Below are 19,538 nucleotides of genomic sequence, written 5' to 3'. Positions count from 1 at the left end.
TGTACGGAGAAATTGATAAAAAAGAAGAAGTTTATATACTTAATTTTTCTTAATTTTAAAAAAAGAAGATAGGGGGTCTATAAGTTTTTTTTTTTTTTTTTGGTCAACTTGGGGGTCTATAAGTTAGGTGTGAGTTCATGGGCAAATCACCAATTTAGCCTATTTTGACATATATCGTTTAACTTAACAGTTGCTAACACCGTCAATTTCTATTAGAAAAATAGAAAAATAGAAAAATAAAACGAAAACACTACTCCTTCAGTACGCTGATTATAGACTTCTTAATTTTTCTCACCACAACCCAACCTCTCTCCCATCTCACAACCTACATGCTAATAAAGAGCCACACACAGCCCACTCTTATTAACTGCGTATCTTTTTTCTTTATTTCTAGTTTTCATGGTTACTTTTTTCTCTAGGTCGCATTTGGTTCACAGAAAGGATTTGATGGAAAATGGAAGATTCTTTTCCCATGTTTGGTAATATTGTTGGGAAAGTGACCGGAAAATACCACTTTATTTCTTTTTCCATATTTGGTTGTGTAGGAATGTAAAATAAAGTTTATTTAAATTTTCAATTATACCCATATGAAATGAAATAACAAAAGCATGCATTTAATGCTATATTGTAATTCTAAATTGTTAACGGGGACAAAATAGTCATGAAAAGTATGCATTTAATACTGGCCCATTTTCCCAAACTTTCCCATGGGAAGGGAAAATGAAACCTAAGGCCCCATTTGGTTCATGGGAAAGGAGGCTTGAGAATGGGAATTCAATTGTTTTCCCTCATCATGGGAAAGTTTGGGAAAATGAGCCAACATTCAATACACAATTTTCATGACTATTTTGTCCCTATGAACAATTTATAATTACAACGTATCATTAAATGCATTCTTTTTTTATTTGATTTAATATGGGTATAATTGAAAATTTATAGAAACTTTATTTTCCATTCTTACTCAAAACAAATATGGGAAAAGAAACAAAGTGAAATCTCCCGGTTACTTTCCCGACATTAACAAACGTGGGAAAAGAATCTTTCATTCCCATTCCTTAGGAAATGACATGGGAAGTGATTTCCCCTCAAATTTATTCCGTGAACCAAACGGGACCTAAGGAGGGAGGAGAGTTACATTTTCCTCTTATTTTCTCATGTGCCAAACAACCATTTTCCATACATGGACTTTCCAAACATGAGAAATCAATTTTCCCATTACCAAGCCTCATTTCCCATAAACCAAACTCAACCTTAGCTTTTTGTTTCAAAAAATCCTAAGAAAGGCCATGGAGTTTTACCAAAGTCCTAATAAATCCAAATTAAAATAGAAAATAAATATAAATTACAAGAGGAAATAAATCTCAACTATAATAAGACTAGATACATTGGTAATTAACCAAAGTCCTAACATATTAAGGAACCCAAATCCTAACTAAGGACTCGCCAACACTCCCCCTCAAGTTGGGGCAAAGATATCTCGCATGCCCAACTTGACAAACGAGTCATAGAACAACATACTCGACATTGACCAATCGAATAACTGTAGAGAAGGCCTTGTCATAAATCACAAGTGAAACAACTGACAAACCCTAACAAATAGGGCACATAGAAGAACACATAAAAGCAAAACACAGAAACCCTATGAGCACGACAGTTAGATAAGACAGAACACATAAACCATGTGAGCACGGTAGTAGGTAAGGCAGAACACAAAAACCTTGTGAGCATGACATTAGATAAGGAAGAACACAGAAACCCTGTGAGCACGGCAGTGAGCATGTCAGTAGATAAGGCATAACACAGAAGTCCTATGAGCACGACAGTAGATAAGACATAACACATAAATAAGTGAAGAAATAAAGGCATCAATATTGGGCATGATGATGAATGGTGGGGTGGCGGTAGCGGCGACAATAGTAAGGTAGGCAGTAGTGACAACAATAGCAAGGTAAGCGGAGGCGGCGAGCTAGGATTATAGTCTAAATGTATAGTGCAGCGGCAATAGGTAGTGTTTAGGGTTAGGGTTAGGTTTTATTTATTTATTATTTATTTTTTTAATTTCAATTTTTTCAAATGTTGTAGAGACAGATCAAAATTTTCAGAGAACATCATTGGCAATTACCATAGCAACATAAAGCGAAACAAACAAAGGCAACACATCAATAATGCGGCAGCAATGACCACAACAACGGCAACAACCACAGAAATAGTAGATGAAAACAATGACAAATTCTTCCATCCGAACTTTGTTAATTCACGCAGACACAACTTCTCTTCACTCCCCCTTTCCCCCTAAAGAGAAAGGGTCGTTGTATTCGAAGCCAAGAAATAGGCAATACATCTTCATGGGAATATGTCAAGATAATGGGGATACGTCAATAAACATATCCTTTTCACTCTCCCTCCCCCCCTTAGAGCACTTCCAGCAGTTTGCCATTTGCCATGGCAAGAGGGAGGCTAGGGCAGCCAATATTCACGTGAATAGTGCCAGCCCTTGCAAAAGATTGTGGTGTTTCCACCAATTACCATGGTGACAACTATTCACATGAGATATGAGGAGAGAAATTTATATAGAGTTTGATGTGGGAAGTGAAAACTATGACTAAGTATTTATTTATTAAAAAAAACAAATCTGAAATTTTTTGTATTTTTATAAATTTATTCCTTGGCGTCATCGCTAACGCAAACCCAGGCTTGAATTGGGCTCATCTTGCGAGCTGGCTGGTTTCAACGTACTGCATTGCCTTTAATCCTTGGCCACAAAGCTAGAAATGGCTTTTGGGCCTGAACACCCCAACCCCCACCCCCCAGCCCTTGTAGACTGTTGGAAGTGCTCTTAAAGAAGAGGGGAGAGAGCACTTAAATTGCAAGTAGAATGCAAGCACAGGTCACAAGAGACCAAGTCAAACAAAGCATGACAAATATTCAGATATGCTCATATATACTCAGATTATTCTTCTCCAACATGGAGGTATTTATAAAGAAGTACAACCCTAAATAAAATAGGAAATAAATCCAAATTACAATAGAAAATAAATATAAATTACAAGAGGAAATAAATCTCAATTATAATAGAACTAGATAAATGGGTAATTAACCAAAGTCCTAACATAGTAAGGAACTCAAATCCTAACTAAGGACTCGCCAACAACCCTCACATTACTTGTGATATCAGATGTTCTGAAGATTTAATTTCATATACAAACATATATATCGACAGCAAGCCTGTGATGCAGGTGAAGAGACTTGGGTGGAAGTTTCCGGTGGAATCATACCATCTTGGTTGATGGGCTCGCAGCTTGAAGTTTTCTAGAACTCAAATGTTAATTCTTGGGTCCACGAAAGATGAAAAGTCATTAATCAGAATATAAGGGGAAATAAAAAGGGGGTTTCACTAAAACACCCAAAATGGGGGTTGAAATTATAAAAAAACCCAAACACTATTTAAACATATAAACACACCCAAAATCCATCATTACACACACTCAAAACCCATTTATAAATACACCCAAAAAGTTGACTTTGGGGTTAATTTTGGGTGTGTTTCTATGTTTAAATAGTGCTTGGGTTTTTTTATAAATACATGTTATGATTGGGTTTATTTATAAATTTGTAAAATAAAAAACCTTCCCCTCTCCTGTTAGGAAACCAAAAAGTCAAGGAATTTCTCCCTAAAGCCCCACCTTTATCGCTGTCCTTCCTCTTTCATCCCCCTATATACCTTTTTTGCGTCTTAGCCTTGCCCTATAAATTTCCCCCAAAACCCTAAAACATTGAGTCAATAACCGTCAAAACTCTTCCACTCTCCTTCCCCAAAGCATAATAGCCCTAGCTATCTATGTCGATCAGCATCACAGACTACGAATTGGAATGCAACACCCACGACCTCTACAGAGTAGATTTCTTCAACGACTATATCAAAACCCTAGTCACACACACCCCCTCCAAGCTCAGGTCTTGGATTCAAAAAATAAAATACCTACACCGTTACAGGCTCCACAAGCTCATTGTAGGGCTCGATGTAGAGTGGCGTCCTTCCTTCACCAAAGGTATCACCAACCCCGTTGCAACCCTACAGTTGTGTGTGGGCCACAGTTGCCTCATATTTCAGCTTCGCTATGCCCCTCGGCTCCCCAAGTGTCTGTTTGACTTTCTTGGGGATCCCAGTTTACCTTTGTGGGAGTAGGAATTCGGGAAGATGTTCGAAAGCTTATGGATGATTATGGGCTTGTGGTGGCAAATTTTGTCGATCTTAGGGTTTTGGAGGCGAGGAGGTATGGGTGGAGCGTGCCCAGGAATTTGAGTCTAAAGGACATGGCAGAGGAGGTTCTAGGGCAGGAGTTTCAGAAGCTAAAGACTATTACTATGAGTCACTGGGATAAGCCATGCCTCTCTCTTGCGCAAGTCAAGTATGCCTGTGTTGATGCCTTTGTTTCTTTCGAAATTGGGAGGGTTTTGAGAGCAGCAGATTAAATGTGCACACAGTTTTCCTTTTCCTTTTCTTTTCCTTTTAGGTAAGGATGAACAATTGATAAATAATTGCTTACTGTCCATGCGTTTACTATATAAGTCTGTATGTTCGTTTGAATTTTTTCCCATGATGTCAAAATCTTAGACCTCTGTTCTTATATGGTCCCAAGTTTGGGAATTGTGTGAGTGGTACATATCTTTTACAAGTATAATTGTGTGTTCTTTTGTCATATTGTTATGTGAAAATCTTAGGCCTCTCTATTGTTTCTGAAATTTGGGAACTTTTAAATAGTGCAAACAAGGAACGGGATCAAATTAATTAGTGGATTGATGGAGGAGATTTGCATCCTTTAATTTTCCTTCTCTTTCCAGTTAGATTTATTCTTTGAAGCCCTGTTCAGGTAGCTAAATGAACCTTGCAACCTATTTCTATGGAGGAGTGCAGATTCAGTAGAAGATCTCAAAGCTGATTTTGCTTACTTCTAGCTAGCACTCAGTCTGCATTCTGCATTCTGTGTAAGACCAATCAATAAGTATTTGGGTAGGTCAATGAGAGACGTTTCACATTTCACTATCATCAACAATCTTGTCACATAACATTTGCTCACCCTGGTTTAACTTGTTTTGCCAAACCATGGCTTGTTTTCCCTTGCAAATAGTTTGGGGAGCCTTTCAATTTTTTGGAAATTAAAGCAAGGTTTTAATCCAGGTTAAAAAGGTTCAGATTATTAGATCATTTTATTTGGCTCGTTTTGCCAATAATGGCTGTTCTTCCTATGCTTATTATTTTTTGCTAATGGTGGTGTTGATTTATTTCACTTGTTTTCCTGAAATTCCTTTTACGTATAGAGCAATGCATGTACTTAGGTAAGCAGCCTCTCTATGAAAAAAAAAAGACTCACTTGAAAAACCAAACATTGCTACATATAAAGATCGATTTTGGCCAATTGATTTTTATTTTGACAATAATATTCAAATTATTCCATCGCGCATAATATCGAGCAATTTATTTGCTCTTTTTTCGCCTCAAGACGATCAAACGTCAAACAAATCACTAACAGAAGAAGATGCAATAACAAGCTTCATCAGTTAGAGGAACAGTAGGAATGCATGAGTGTCCATCATATTGGTCATGGTGTTTGTTCCTGCACTTCTCCCCGCAGTCTGATAAAGTACACCCGCCGCTTCGAAACAGTATTTCCATGCATCTCTTTTGTGCATAAGCTTGAGGCACATTTTGGTTGTTCAAAGCAACTGCAAAATCATCAAATTTATATAAGTCAACATTTTTTTTTTCTTTCCTGCAGAGTATATCTGAAGCAATTCTATTCAATTTACAAGACCTGCCAAAACTATCCCTCTCCCATCTGGCCCACCCTTTCAAATGTATATATTTTTTTCAAACACAAGCAAGAAAGGGAAACTAAGCCCAACTCTCTCAACCATGGAAATATAGCAAAAATCAGTCAGTACTCCCATGTTTTTCATCTTTCCAGTTTCTAAATCTAAAATAAGAACACACACACTTCTCTCGCTCTATCTCATGGCCCAGTTTCGCTCTCTGCCACTTCAGTGCTTGTTTTCATCTTTTTCATCTTCTTTTTTTTGTTTTTTGTTTTGTTTTGTTTTTTTTTCATTTCATAAAGATTGGTGTGAGGACGGTGGGAGGAGGATGAAAAGGGGAAGAGGACGATGGAGGAGGATGGGGCCAGTCATTTAAAAAAAAAAAATTAGCAATGATAAAAACGAGAACTAAAACATAGGGTTTTTAAAAATAATAAATGGGGGACATGTGTCACTCAAATACATAGGGTACGGGGTGGAGACAGACAAATTGGGTACATAACATCTCAACTTGCTACTAACACAGTCTAGCTTATTGGGAAAGGGCTTTCACTTGACATGATCTATAACCCCCCATAACACTTTGGTAGTGTGTGTGTGGGAAAATGCCCTTCCCCCTTCTAACTTAAAAAAAAAAAAAAAAAAATCATGAGAGAAAGTGAGAGTTCTTGATATGCTAATAAGGATAAGTGGTGTACAAGTATTAATTCGTACTTGTTTCATATTTTTGCTTAGGTAATGGAATGTGTTGGAAAACAAGAATAGACATTCTATATAGCAACTAAGGTATATTGAAAATTTTGAAAAGGTTTTGAAAATCTTTACCGTTTCGATTTATTTAATTATTTTGGTTATTTTATTTTATTTATTGAGGGGATTATCAATATTTAATTTTCAGATTTTATTAAGATATTGAACGTCTTAATTTTCTAGTATAATGTGGTGAATGTTATATATTCTTGGATGCCTATAAAGGTCACTCATCCTTCACATTTGAGACTATACCACAATACCACATATCACAATGACCACCACAATATGATTCTCTCATCCAGTGGCAGTTCTTAGGGCGTGCAAGGTGAGCACAAGCATAAGGCCCACTTCTAAGAGGGCCCCAAAAATATTTGTAGGGGACTTTTTCTTCTTGTAGCTATAATGGGTTGGGCTCTGTAAAGAGGCAGGCGAGGAAGTATCCTTTTGCTAGGGTTCAAAATTAAGTCCCAAAAATACTTGAAAGGCGAAAAATTAGAAAATATTTTCTAGACAACACAAGTAAGTGGTTTTGGCATAGGGGTGGGCCGGTAATTATGGTATCAATCGGTATCGGTACCATTTCGGTACCAAAAAAAATGAACTAATTCAATATTCAACACCAAAATAAATGATGCTTAAGTTACAAATTCAAAGATTCAACATATTCAATATCCATCAACATTTTCAATATTCAATATCCATTAACATATTCAATATCCAAATCCTAATCAACATATTCAATATCCAAATCAACCAAATCAATATTTATCCATCAACATATTCATCAAATCCAAATGGTTAAAACTCATGCATTATGGCTTACAAACCAAAAGAGTTAAACTTATGCCTTATATATTTCAATAGAGTACTATTCGGTATGGTACGGTATTGACCGGTATCAAAATCTTGATACCGCTACCATACCATACTCGGACTGGTGATCTGTACCAAATGAAACGGTATGAAATCAAGTTGCGGTGAAGATGCCCACCCCTATTTTGGCATGCTTATAGATAATATTTTTAACTCAGCATGAGTGACATATGGCATGGAAGCAAAATCAACATGAGTTTAGCACTAAGAGAACATTTAGGCTTTCTTTGAGGGGAAAGGAAATGTTAGGGTAAGAAATGAGAAGTTTTGTGAGAGATTTGGCTAGGAAAGGGAAAATGAAGAGCAGAGTTCTTTTGGCAGCTGCCAGAAGAACAAAATGGAGAAGGAGATGAACAGTGCACGAGGTTGCTAGATTTTTGCAAGTTAGAGAGAATGCTTGCTCTTTGAATCTGAGTTGCCTTCGTTAGGTAGGATAAGCCTCAATTTACAGCCGTTGGAAACCATCATTTTTCAAGAAATCCTAATGGCTTCTACCCATTTTGGCTAAGCTTTTCCCTCCTTTCTTATTTCCTCCTTTGGTTTTTCCATTTTGATGAAATCTCTCATATCATATCAGAGTTTTTGAAGCTCAAGGCCCCCATTTTCCCGCAGCCACCTTAATGGCAGATTTTCCTCTTCCAGCCATTTTGTTCATTGCTTTCTTCTCTTTTTTCTATGGCCAAGTTTGATGAGGAAAAGAGTTGGGATATACATGTTGGTTTAAAGGGTACTTTTGACAACTCGCATGCCAATATTCCTTGGTCCCCTTGAGTGTTTCTTGCTTGGAACTTGTTCCCTTCATGTGTTGGAAACTCCCAGCAACTTAGTTCAATGGATCTGCAGACCTTCTCTACGTGGCTTCTATTTTTTCAGCAAAGGGTTGAGACTTTTGAGGCTTGTTTTTGGGGTTTTGTATGGACCGGGGGGGTCCTTTAAGCAGGTGGGCTATTTTATGAAACATTGGGCTTAAGCTAATAGGCTATTTGTGCTTTTTTTTCTTTTGGGCTATTTCTTTTCCATTGTGCTTACCCACATGTTTGGGCCTAAAAAATGGGCTTGAGTCTCGAGATTCCCAAGCAATTCGAGACTTTCCATTTCTTGGCCCATTAATGGGCCTCATGCTGACTTATTACCATCCATACCACAACCCACTCAAGCAAGCCCCAAGGTATTTGAGTGGCTTGTGCCCACTTAGGCTTGTAGCGTGGTTGGGAGTGAGATAACGATTTCGTGCTTGGCATGTTTTAATTTATCGTCCTACGATGTTTAATTTTGGCATGGGCTTGTAGACCCGGTATATTTTATCTCAAACCCCTAGCGAATTTATTTATTTAGCGTGGCACGTGAACTGTAATTCGCATGTGATGGGTTTTTGTGTACTCTTCTTTACGCTTCTTAAAGGACTGTCGTTTTGGGCTGATAATTTATTCGGGCCCAATCATGAATTTTTTGGGTCTCAACAATATTATATTACTGCATTAAATATTATTATTTTATTGAGGCTACATATTTTTTTTAAAATAAAAAAAATCAGATTGGGGTTAGTTTAATATACTGATATAATATTAATAATATAACATATACATTAACTTTGCGGGCCGAAAAAAAAAACTTTCCATACTAAACACATTAACAAAACAAAAAACAAAAAACAAAAACTTTGAATACATAATATATTAATGTAATATATAACATAGCTCAACCTTATATACCATTCAAGTTTATTTTTCTTTTCGCCCAAGTGTCATAAGCCATGTAGCCTTCTTTTGAAAGTTTCATGAATCAAGCTCAATTCTCTCTCTCAAATTCTTAAGAGTTTTCACTCCTTTTTTCTAAATCATAATTGAAGAAATTTCTCAAATCAATGATTTCATCCTCATAAGATCAAGACAAATTTCCTCATAAGATCAAGACAAATTGAGGTAAAACTTTGATAGTATAGTTATTGATCCAAGAAAATTCATTAATTATTTTTCGAAGAATTTTTGTTCAATGCAACTGTCTTTTGGTGAGTTTTAGTTGTAAATTTGCTATCAATATATATGATCCACTTCTAATAATTTTGTTGAATATTTTGTTTTAAGAGGCTCTATCACTCATTTTGCACAGGGCCCCAAAAATCTCAGAGCCGCCCTTGCTCTCATCTTATACCTTTCATATATACTTTCTCTACTTATATTATTATTTTTGGGCAATGGTTATTTGACTTGGAGACTTATATCCGATTGTGAATGTGCTCATAGCGACATTGAGCTTATGTATTGGGAGTCGTATCTTGGAGTCTTGTAAACCGTCCCTACCTGCACGTAGAGAGTCTCCAAAAACTTTAGGACACCATCTTTGATGTGCTTCACCATACCACACTTGTTTTCATTATGTTAATTTATTTTACTTTTATTTACCTATTATTTGTTCATTTAGTTTTACTTTACCTTAAAAGACATTCCAATTTATTTTATATATTATTTATATTATAAAGTGTTTTGCTTTTGGTTTTTATGAAAAGAGAAAAACTATAATTTTTATAACAATCTAAAGCCTTTGTAGGATAAATTATTTCCTTACCGTATTGTTGTTGGTAATATACTTTAACTACACGTTTTCAAAAACCAAACTTTAAAGTCCAACTTAACAAAATTGTTAAAACAATATTAAACTATTTGCCAAGTTGGTCTACACGTTTTGGAAGAGATTTAAATCATTAATTGCTCAAAGGCAACCAGCCAATTAATTACCAAATCAATTTAAAGCTAGATATTTGGTGTGCCGTTTTCTACACAAACTGAAGTCAATATCCTTAAATTGATCTGCACAATTGTTTCTAAAATAAATTTCAGAATCTTAATAATGTTAATAGTATTTAAAAGCTAATTAATGACCATTGAAATAAAAATAAAATTGAAGTGAGCTACTGTTGAAGTGTTTTAAAACTGACACGTTGAAGTGTTTCAAAATCGTTGGTCTAATTTGTTTTAATTGAAATTTCAAAACAAGTATATATATTTTTGAGAACAAGTGTGTGTATATATATATATATTTATGACAAGTGATAGAATATTATTGATGTGTATAAGCTAATACAAGAAGTCTGAACTCATATCAAGGGTAAAGGAAATTCCTTGATCACGAGTGACAATCCTCCTCATACAGTACATTAACAATAAAATTAGGAGGTTCCTCGAACCAATATGAGAAACCCCGATATACAAGGTAAAATGCGCTATACGACGAGCCATACCATTGATACTACGACGAATATGAGAACAAGTATATATTTGATTTTATTGTGTTGGGCCTTTGTACATTTGCCTTTATTCATTTTGGTTGCCATCAATCTTCTTTTATATAATGGTCCTTTATATTATTTTTTTTGTTGGACTTAATATCGTTTTATTGTTCTTTTTTTTAGAAAAATAATTCATTCATAGAACCAAAGATGTATAAAGGATGATATGATACAGTGGCCTCGTTAAAACTTTCCTAAGACAACCTCATGGGACAAACCCAAGGGAGGAAAGAGTATCACATAAGTCATGGGCTAACAAGAGAGTCCGATTCAAGTCACTTTCAATCATTACAATAAAAGAACAAATCAAAAACGAATTTCGTCTTGAGAGCAACCCACGCTTGATGGTGGGCCTCATCCTGGGCAACTTACTTGGGCTTTGAAATTATATTAGCAAGGTTTTTAATTGTGGTTAAATGGTTTCGATTATTAGTTGTTTCCTGACATAAGATATACTAGACCATTGTTTGGCTCCTTTTTTATTGTTTGACTTGTTCTCCTCATATCGGTTTTGCAAATTGCTTGGATTATTGCTTCACCTTTACATATGGAGAATGCACGATGTACTTATGTAAAGAAGGATTGACTTGAAAAACCAAACAATGCTATATATAAAGATCGATTTTGGCTAATTGCTTGGAATATTATTCTTTTATCAAAGAAAGACTCGAACAAATGACTAACAATTGAAGAAGCAATAACAAGCATAATCAGTGCCAGCAACATTGGCAACACAACTATGTCCAGCATCATGGTGTTTGTTAAAACACTTTTCCCAACAGTCCGATAATGTGCACCCGCTTGGATACAACTGCTCTTGGCATCTCTCTTCTTGTGCATAAGCTTGAGGCACGTTTTGGTTGTTCAAAGCAACTGCAAAATTATGAAATTTAAATAAGTCAGCAGTTTTTTTGTTTGTTTTTTTTTTTCCGCATGAAATAAAGCAATGTTCAATTTAATTTAAAGAACAAACTTTTGATGAGAGGTAGACTAGAGAGCGAGAGTGAGAGTTCGTTGAACTCTTGTGATGGATGTGAATTAGGGTAAACCACTAGAGCCATAAGTCGCCACATATTCCACTTTAATATAAAGAGGTAAAATTTCTACAGTGCAGTTTGAATCGCGACAAGAAAATAGTATTTAGTTACACAGCAATATAACCCAAAAGGAAAAAAGGAAAAAAGAAGAATAAAGAGCACTAAAAAAATGATAGAGAATAAGCCTGCAAACCTGAGAAAACAAGAGCAAGGAGGATGAAAAGGAGGAAAGAAAAGCTAGCCATCTCTAGCACTATGTGTGTAACAAATGTGTATGTATATTTCTACTTTGTGGAATGTTGGGGACCAAGACTCTGTGGAGAAGAAGTATATATAGGGAGGGTGGGGCTGAGCTCTAACGTTTTATAAACAGTTTGCCACAAAGGCCATTGCGCTGGACATTCAAATAGGACAATCAAATTTTTTGATAAAAGACAATAGAAATTTATTAGATTAACAGGAGAAACGAGTACAAAGGACAAAGATTGTGAAGGGAGTCATCCCATTAGCAATACGACCAGCTTAGTCGGTTCGGCTGGAATAATACCCACCCCAGAGAAAAATGTAGTGAACATGAATTTGGGCGAGACACAATCACACTTCAAAATAATTACCTTTTGTAAATTTCTTGTATGCGGTATGTAATTGTTTGGTTTCATTCAACACCAAAACTAGCAAACTCATCCAAGACATTCATTCATATAACACCAAAACTTAACTATGATATTAGAGAATAACATATAGAGCGTGCATGTACTTAGTTGAGCAGTCTCTCTATAAAAAATAAAAAATAAATAAAAAAATAAAAACTCACTCTAAAAACCAAACATTGCTATATATAAAGATCGATTTTGGCCAATTGCTTTTTATTTGATAATAATATTCAAATTATTCCATCGGGCATAATATCCGAGCAATTTATTTGCTCTTTTTTCATCTGAAGACGATCAAACGTCGAACAAATAACTAACAGTTGAACATGCAATAACAAGCATAATCAGTTTGAGCAACATTGGCAATGCATGTATGTCCAGCATCATGGTGTTTGTCCCAGCACTTCTTCCCGCAGTCTGATAAAGTACACCCGCTTGAATATAGCTGCTCTTCGCATCTCTTTTGTGCATAAGCTTGAGGCACGTTTTGGTTGTTCAAGGCAACTGCAAAATCATCAAATTTATATAAGAGAACAATTTTGTTTTCTTTCCCGCAGAGTATATCTAAAGCAATTCTATTCAATTTACAAGGCATCATAGAATAGAATGATTTTATATATATCTTTTTGTGTGTTTTCAATCTTCCTCTTCCTGGGTGCCGAACAATGAGGTATATAATAAAGTGTTATATGCAAAGGCAATTAAAAGATAGTTTGCATGCTTTTTATGACTCAAAGCCACGCTTAAGCGGCAAAAATTTGTTGGGTTAAGTAGGAAGGACTTGCTGTCAATGAGGCCTAGTCTAGTGAAAAATAGCATCGACTTGCAGTTGTGTGGTCTCAGGTTCAAATCTCCATAGCACCTTGACAGTGTGTGTAGGTGTGTGAGAAAACACCCCTTCCCCTTGATGAGAGGTGAAGAGTGAGAATTCCTTGAACTCTTGTGATGGATGCGAATAAGGATACGTGGTGTATCACTAGAGTTTTAATTAAGTCGCTACATGTTTTACTTAAAACAAAGAGGTAAAATTTATGTGTTGCATTGTGAATCAAGAATAAGTAATGTCATAACCTTCTCTCCCCCCCAAAAAAAAAAGAAAAAGAAAAGGGAAGGCACCAAAAGAACTGACAAGGGATAAGCCAACAAACCTGAGAAAACAAGAACTAAAAGGAAGAAACGGAAGAAAGAAAACGTAGACATCTCTAGCAACTATGTGTGTAACAAATGTGTATATTTCTGCTTTGTGGAATGTTGGGGAAGAAAACCCCGTGGAGAGGAAATATATAGGGAGGATGGGGATAAGCGGGGGTAACAAAACAAGGAAAGCTTTTAAACATGTTTTCCTTTTATTTTTTTTTATTTTTAATGTAGTCAGATTTTGCTCTGTTTATATAGTAGTTATATTACATTTTACCTTAACGTTATGTTTGCTAATAAAAACAAATTCATCTTACCTTGTTCTCAATTTTCTTTTCCATCTTCAATTTATAAACAGCAAATCAAAAACATAAACATTTACCAAACGAGTAATTCAAATGTAATACTATTTCAAATATTTCCTTACGATAGGTGATATAGCATATGTTGACGTGAGTTAACCTACTAAATTAAGGAGATTTATTTTCTAAGTTAATTAGGTGATTTACTTCCTTGTTTCATATATTTGACACATCCTTGTATAATTAGGAGATATTTTCCAAATTAATTACTGTATCTATTTCCTTGTAAAGCACCTTTGTAAACTTCTATATATACCTCCTTATAAAGAAGAATACAATTAACTTAAAGTATTCAAACATAATCATATTTTAGCATGGTATCAGAGCAATCGATTCTAGGTTGTCTCTAAGCCCTCAAATCATACCCTTAAATCCAAACACAAACCTAAAACAAATTCCTCAAATCCAAATCCTAAACTCTCCAATCAAATCCTCTTATCAAAACTCCCTCAACACATATCTTTATCTTACCCCCAAATTGTTTTGCTACAATAGGCGACGTCTCGCTTTCGCGCCACGTAGGATCTTCTACCTCCACTCCTCAAATCGTTACAATTCAAAGTGACAACTCCCCGCTCCCTGTCGTCGTCACCCTGACTGAGACCCATTATGCCTTATGGTCTCAAGTCATGGAGATACGCATTGCTGCTCGCGAAAAATTGGGTTACCAAACTGGTGACACTCCAAAGCCTCTTGAGCTCTCATCCACCGACAACAAATGGTGTACCGAGAACTTTCGGGTCAAGAGGTGGTTAATCGACTCCATGTCCCCCAACTTGATAAGTCTGTTCATTCGGTTAAGTACCGCCAAAGAAATATGGGCCATTGTCAAGAAGACCTACTATGATGGTGGCGATGAAACTTATCTTTTTTATCTAAACAAACGGGTGTTCACTATTAAACAGAATGATGCAGGGCATCTTTCAAGAAATTGACCATCGGAGTCCCATCCACATGCACTGCGCCGTCGACGTGTGAGCGTCGACAAAACTGCATCGTCTTCATGTTTACCTTTTTCTTGCCAGTGTTGACCCTGAGTTTGATCAAGTCCGGGGCAAAATCCTACACAAAGATCCTCGAAATTAGACCTTGTTAAAACCTTTGCCTATGTTAGTCGCGAATGGCACCAGAGAATGACCATGATTGGTGCTCAAGCAGATGGTAACTCAACATCAAAGGGGGCCCCATAAATCTACCAGTGTGGCTCTTCTCATAATAAGGCCTCCAAATCTAGTCCGGAGAAGACGTGCACCACTGTGGATGATTGGTTGTGGTACTGGGAGGGGTGAACTTTACTACATGGACTTAGCGTCTGACAGTGAAGCCAAAGTCGGTCAAGCTTTCAAGACTGAGGGAGCTAGTGTTGAGAAACAAACAGACGAAGTATGGTTATGGCATAGGCGTCTTGGACATGCTTCGTTTGGATATTTATAGAAGTTATTTCCATCCTTATTCATTAATTTAGATATTTCAAGTTATTTACATTCCTTTTCCCTTAAGTTCAAATAAAAGTTTGATTCTGTTTTCTCTTATTCATTCTGATGTTTGGGGACCTGCTAAAATTGTCACTCTGGCAAAAGCTCAATGATTTGTCACATTTATAGATGATTGCACACGTATGACTTGGGTTCCCAAACACCACTTCAAACATTTCACCACTATATCCAAATACCTCCCACCCCCAAACTTGAACATGGGATTTTCGATTGTGTCGTATTTGTACATTTACATTATCAAAAACGAAGCAAATTAGATCCTTGAGCAAAAAAGTGTGTTTTCATTGGCTATGGTCCTCATCAGAAAGGCTACCGATGTTATCACTCTCCAAGTTAGAAGGTATGTACTTCCATGGATGTCGTATTCTGGGAACACGACATATATTTTTCAGCAGCGCATGAGAGAATCTAGAATTAAACACTCAATGGTACCAAAATGAGAGGAGGAAATTGAACTGTTTTACTAGATTTTGCCCGCTCTGGCGCCTTCAACTCTAGTACCACACCAATCACCTGAGGAAGTCATTCAGGTATCATCTCCCTTTGAAACTGATAGCACAAAAACATAGACTGCCCATCACTAACTCTCCGCACCAGACCTTGTTCCATGACTTTTTGCCCCAAACTATAGCTCGCCAAACTAAGGAAGGGAAACTCCTCACCACTATGTGTAAGAAATCCCCCGCAGGAAAATATCTTGCCTTCATAATACGGCTAACTATGGAGTCGTGACAGGACCCGCCCTGAATTTTCTGGAACCCGAGATGAACCTGCGGAGACCCCGGCATCACACCCACGCTGGGTTCACTCCTTAAAACTATGTCCTCGTTTACCAGAGAGGATTAAGGGCACGAGACTTTACGCGAAATTTAGTGAGCCTCCTCATAAATTTAATATTTCCCAAAATTTCCACCCGCATAAAACACATTTTATAACCCAACCGGCAGCACGCACAATATAATCTCATGCAATTTACACAAATGGCCTTCGCCTTCAAATGATTCTAGCAGAACTGCCCACAATGTTTTTAAAATAACTTAATGCATCAAACATGCATATAACAAATTCAAAATCTATTTATGCACACCTTCACTCACTCAGTCCACAGGACAAGCCTCAATTCAACCAAGTTTCGGGACCAACAACGAGGTCCGAACCAATCTCAATAAGACCACCTAAGTGGAGTCTAATCTGTGGCTGCACCTAGTAACTTCAGGCTGCCTACGTACCCTACTAAGGGATCAAGCCACACGTAGTTCTTTCGTATCAATCCTGGCTCCTAATATCAATAAACCATTACAGCCATACAAATTCATACATTCTAGGATTTATCCATCACAACACACCAAACACAATCATATCTCCCCTCATACGTCGGGACGCACCCGGCCACGTATGGGGTCTGTCAACACGCCGGCTAATCCAAAGACGCGTGCGACCTCTGGGCCCGCTACATTCTCACCAGACCATCGTCGTTTCGCTTTGGGCCTGGCTACATTCTCAATAGCCCGCACACAATCATATCTCCTTTCATACGTCGGGCCGCACCCGCCACATGAGTCCAACACGCCAACTAATCCAGAGCGCGTCGCGACCTCAACTGGGCTGGCTACATTCTCACCAGCCGCACACAATCATATCTCCCTCATCGCGCACCCACCACGATGGTCAATCGCCGGCTAATCCAAAGACGCGTGCGACCTCAACACTGGGCTACATTCTCACCAGCCGCACGGGTTTAAAGGCCTCAACATAATCACAATATGGGGATACGTGGGGTAGTGCGTATAGCACTGTAAACTAACATTCGATCCCTTTATATACCTTTATACATCCACACAATTAAATATATAATATATAATTTCTAATCCTATATAAACCTCAACCAATAAAGCATTCCATAAACTCCCCTATTTAAATTCATCAATTTATATCCTAAACCCACAATATCCATTTAACTCAACAACGCTCAAGACCTGTCACTAAGGTCATTCTAACCCTCAAAGAAAGGTAAGACTATCTCGGAAGTCTCACGGTCATCCTAGGGTCAAACGGGCCCGTGGGCCCACAACCTCCAAATTCCGATCTGAAAGTTCCTATAGGTTCTACAGGCTCTAGGACACGTGTCCTGCAAGTTTGGTCCAGATCAGACGGTCGGATCGCTCACGATCGTAGGATCGGATGGTTACTAAAACCCTAACCCTAGGGTTGGCATTTTCGGAGTATCCGGGACTCCGTTTTACGATCCGTCGAATCCTACACGATCCTGGTAATACCTAGATCAACATATTATAACTTCAGGACCATCCAACGGTCCAAACCTAGCGAACCCGGAAAATACGCGATATGCGATATCCGTTCGGGACTCCAACGGTACCCAAAATGAGATCCGAGCACACCTACGCGCTCGTGACATCGAGAGGATCACAGTGGGACAAAAATGCCCCTCAACTACAGTGCCCATGCGCCGCCACACGCTCCGGCGTGGGTGTCCAAAGCGATATCTCATCGCCGAAAAACTTCCAAATCGAGAGCCAAGACTCCTACCTAGGTAATACACCTAATTTGGAGTCACTTTTATTCTAGACGTACCCCAAAAACCCGGAAGTGGCCGGAATCTCATCCCGAAATTTGGCCGAAATCAAATCGAAAAATGAAAATCAGGCTACCTACACTCAAAATTGATGCAATCCTAACCAACCATCAGCTAGATCATGAAAATAAGGTAGAAATCCATACCTCAATCAAGCGGTGGTGGAGAGATCGAGGTGCGGAAGATGTAGAATTCAATCGGCCAAAACAACTCCGTTTCGTTCGATCCGGTGAAGAGCCAGATGTCGAAGGTTCGGAGCCCGACGGGTCCTGGCGCGGCTCCATGGACGATGGCCGAGTTTCGAAGAGAGAGAGGGAGGAGCTTTGAAGAGAGAGAGAGAAAGCAAGCGGGGAGAGAGAGAGAAAGACAAGTGAGAGAGAGACGGGAGAGAGAGGCGAGGGGCCTTTTATGTTTAACCAAAAACCTATTTCAAAATATTTACGATTTTATCTGGTGATGTTTTGCCCGTAACTCTTCATGTTACAGCTCCCGATTTAAGCCCACTACGTCTCTACGGACTCATCTCGACGTGCTGTACGCAACGGTATCATCAAAATTCCCAAATTCCTTCCGGATAAGAAATGACCATTACCCCTACCCCAAGGGCAATTTCGTAATTCACTTAAATAAATTAAAATGGGCAATAAATTTGGAGTCGGGGTGTTACAAGTCGGGATTCTCAAAGAGTCTCCATACTTGCTTCGCCACCATGACTTTATTAAAAGCTTCAAAAATTTTGAATCCAAGCCCCCCCCAAAACATTTGGCCTACAAGGCTTCCGCCAACTCATCTAATGAATACTGCAATAACACGTTATTATCCTAGGAAATGTGGCTTCAGTGATTATGGGATGTGTAATTCTGCGATTTTCACTAATGATCAAATTAGTTCCATAATATTTGCAACATGAAGGTTAAAAATATGTTTTCTAAATAAATACAGCTTAAAAAAATTTAGGTTGATCAATGAGGTGTTAGTTGGATTGGCACATACTTTTTGTGTGCTTCTAATTGGTCCTGAATTCAAGTTCCTATGATACCCTCCTCCCCTTCTTAACATTGACAAAAAAAATAAAATATTTATTAGATTGATTAGTAGGCATTTATCCTAAATATTTTTGGTCGGTCTTGGCAACACAAAATGACGTAAAGCCCACGACAGTCATAATTTAAAAAGCCACTACAATGATAAAGCTTACTATAGGCATAAAAAAGTCATGAAAGGCAAAAAGTCTACAACAAAACAACACATCCATGAAGTGTTTATTAATTTAGTCGGTGTCCCCTATTACCAATTATCATAGTGGCCAGTGGGATTGGAGCGTTGAGTTGTATGTGCGAGTGCAAGAGTCCTCTTACATCCAACTCTAGGTTTTTTAATTTTTTATTTGGATGTTTGGAGTTATGTGAGACCATTTTAAAATCCGAGGGGGGTGTTTGTGTAATTTCTAAGATCTTAGAATTTTGCGAAACACACAAAACCTCAAGAGGTGTTAGTATAAATAACTCAAATTCGAGACAATCAGTCAAAAGAC

General features: G+C 37.6%; 1 pseudogene; it reads left to right on the top strand.

Annotated features, from left to right (window-relative positions):
- The first annotated feature begins 3,802 nt into the window (after nt 1-3,802).
- LOC103339670 (3'-5' exonuclease-like) lies at nt 3,803-4,657 on the top strand (annotated as a pseudogene).
- The last annotated feature ends 14,881 nt before the right edge of the window (nt 4,658-19,538 follow it).

This window comes from Prunus mume, linkage group LG8, assembly GCF_029339155.1.
Source record: "Prunus mume cultivar Tortuosa linkage group LG8, ASM2933915v1, whole genome shotgun sequence".
NCBI classification, from domain to species: Eukaryota; Viridiplantae; Streptophyta; class Magnoliopsida; order Rosales; family Rosaceae; genus Prunus; species Prunus mume.
This window is presented reverse-complemented; position numbering and strand designations above follow the sequence as displayed.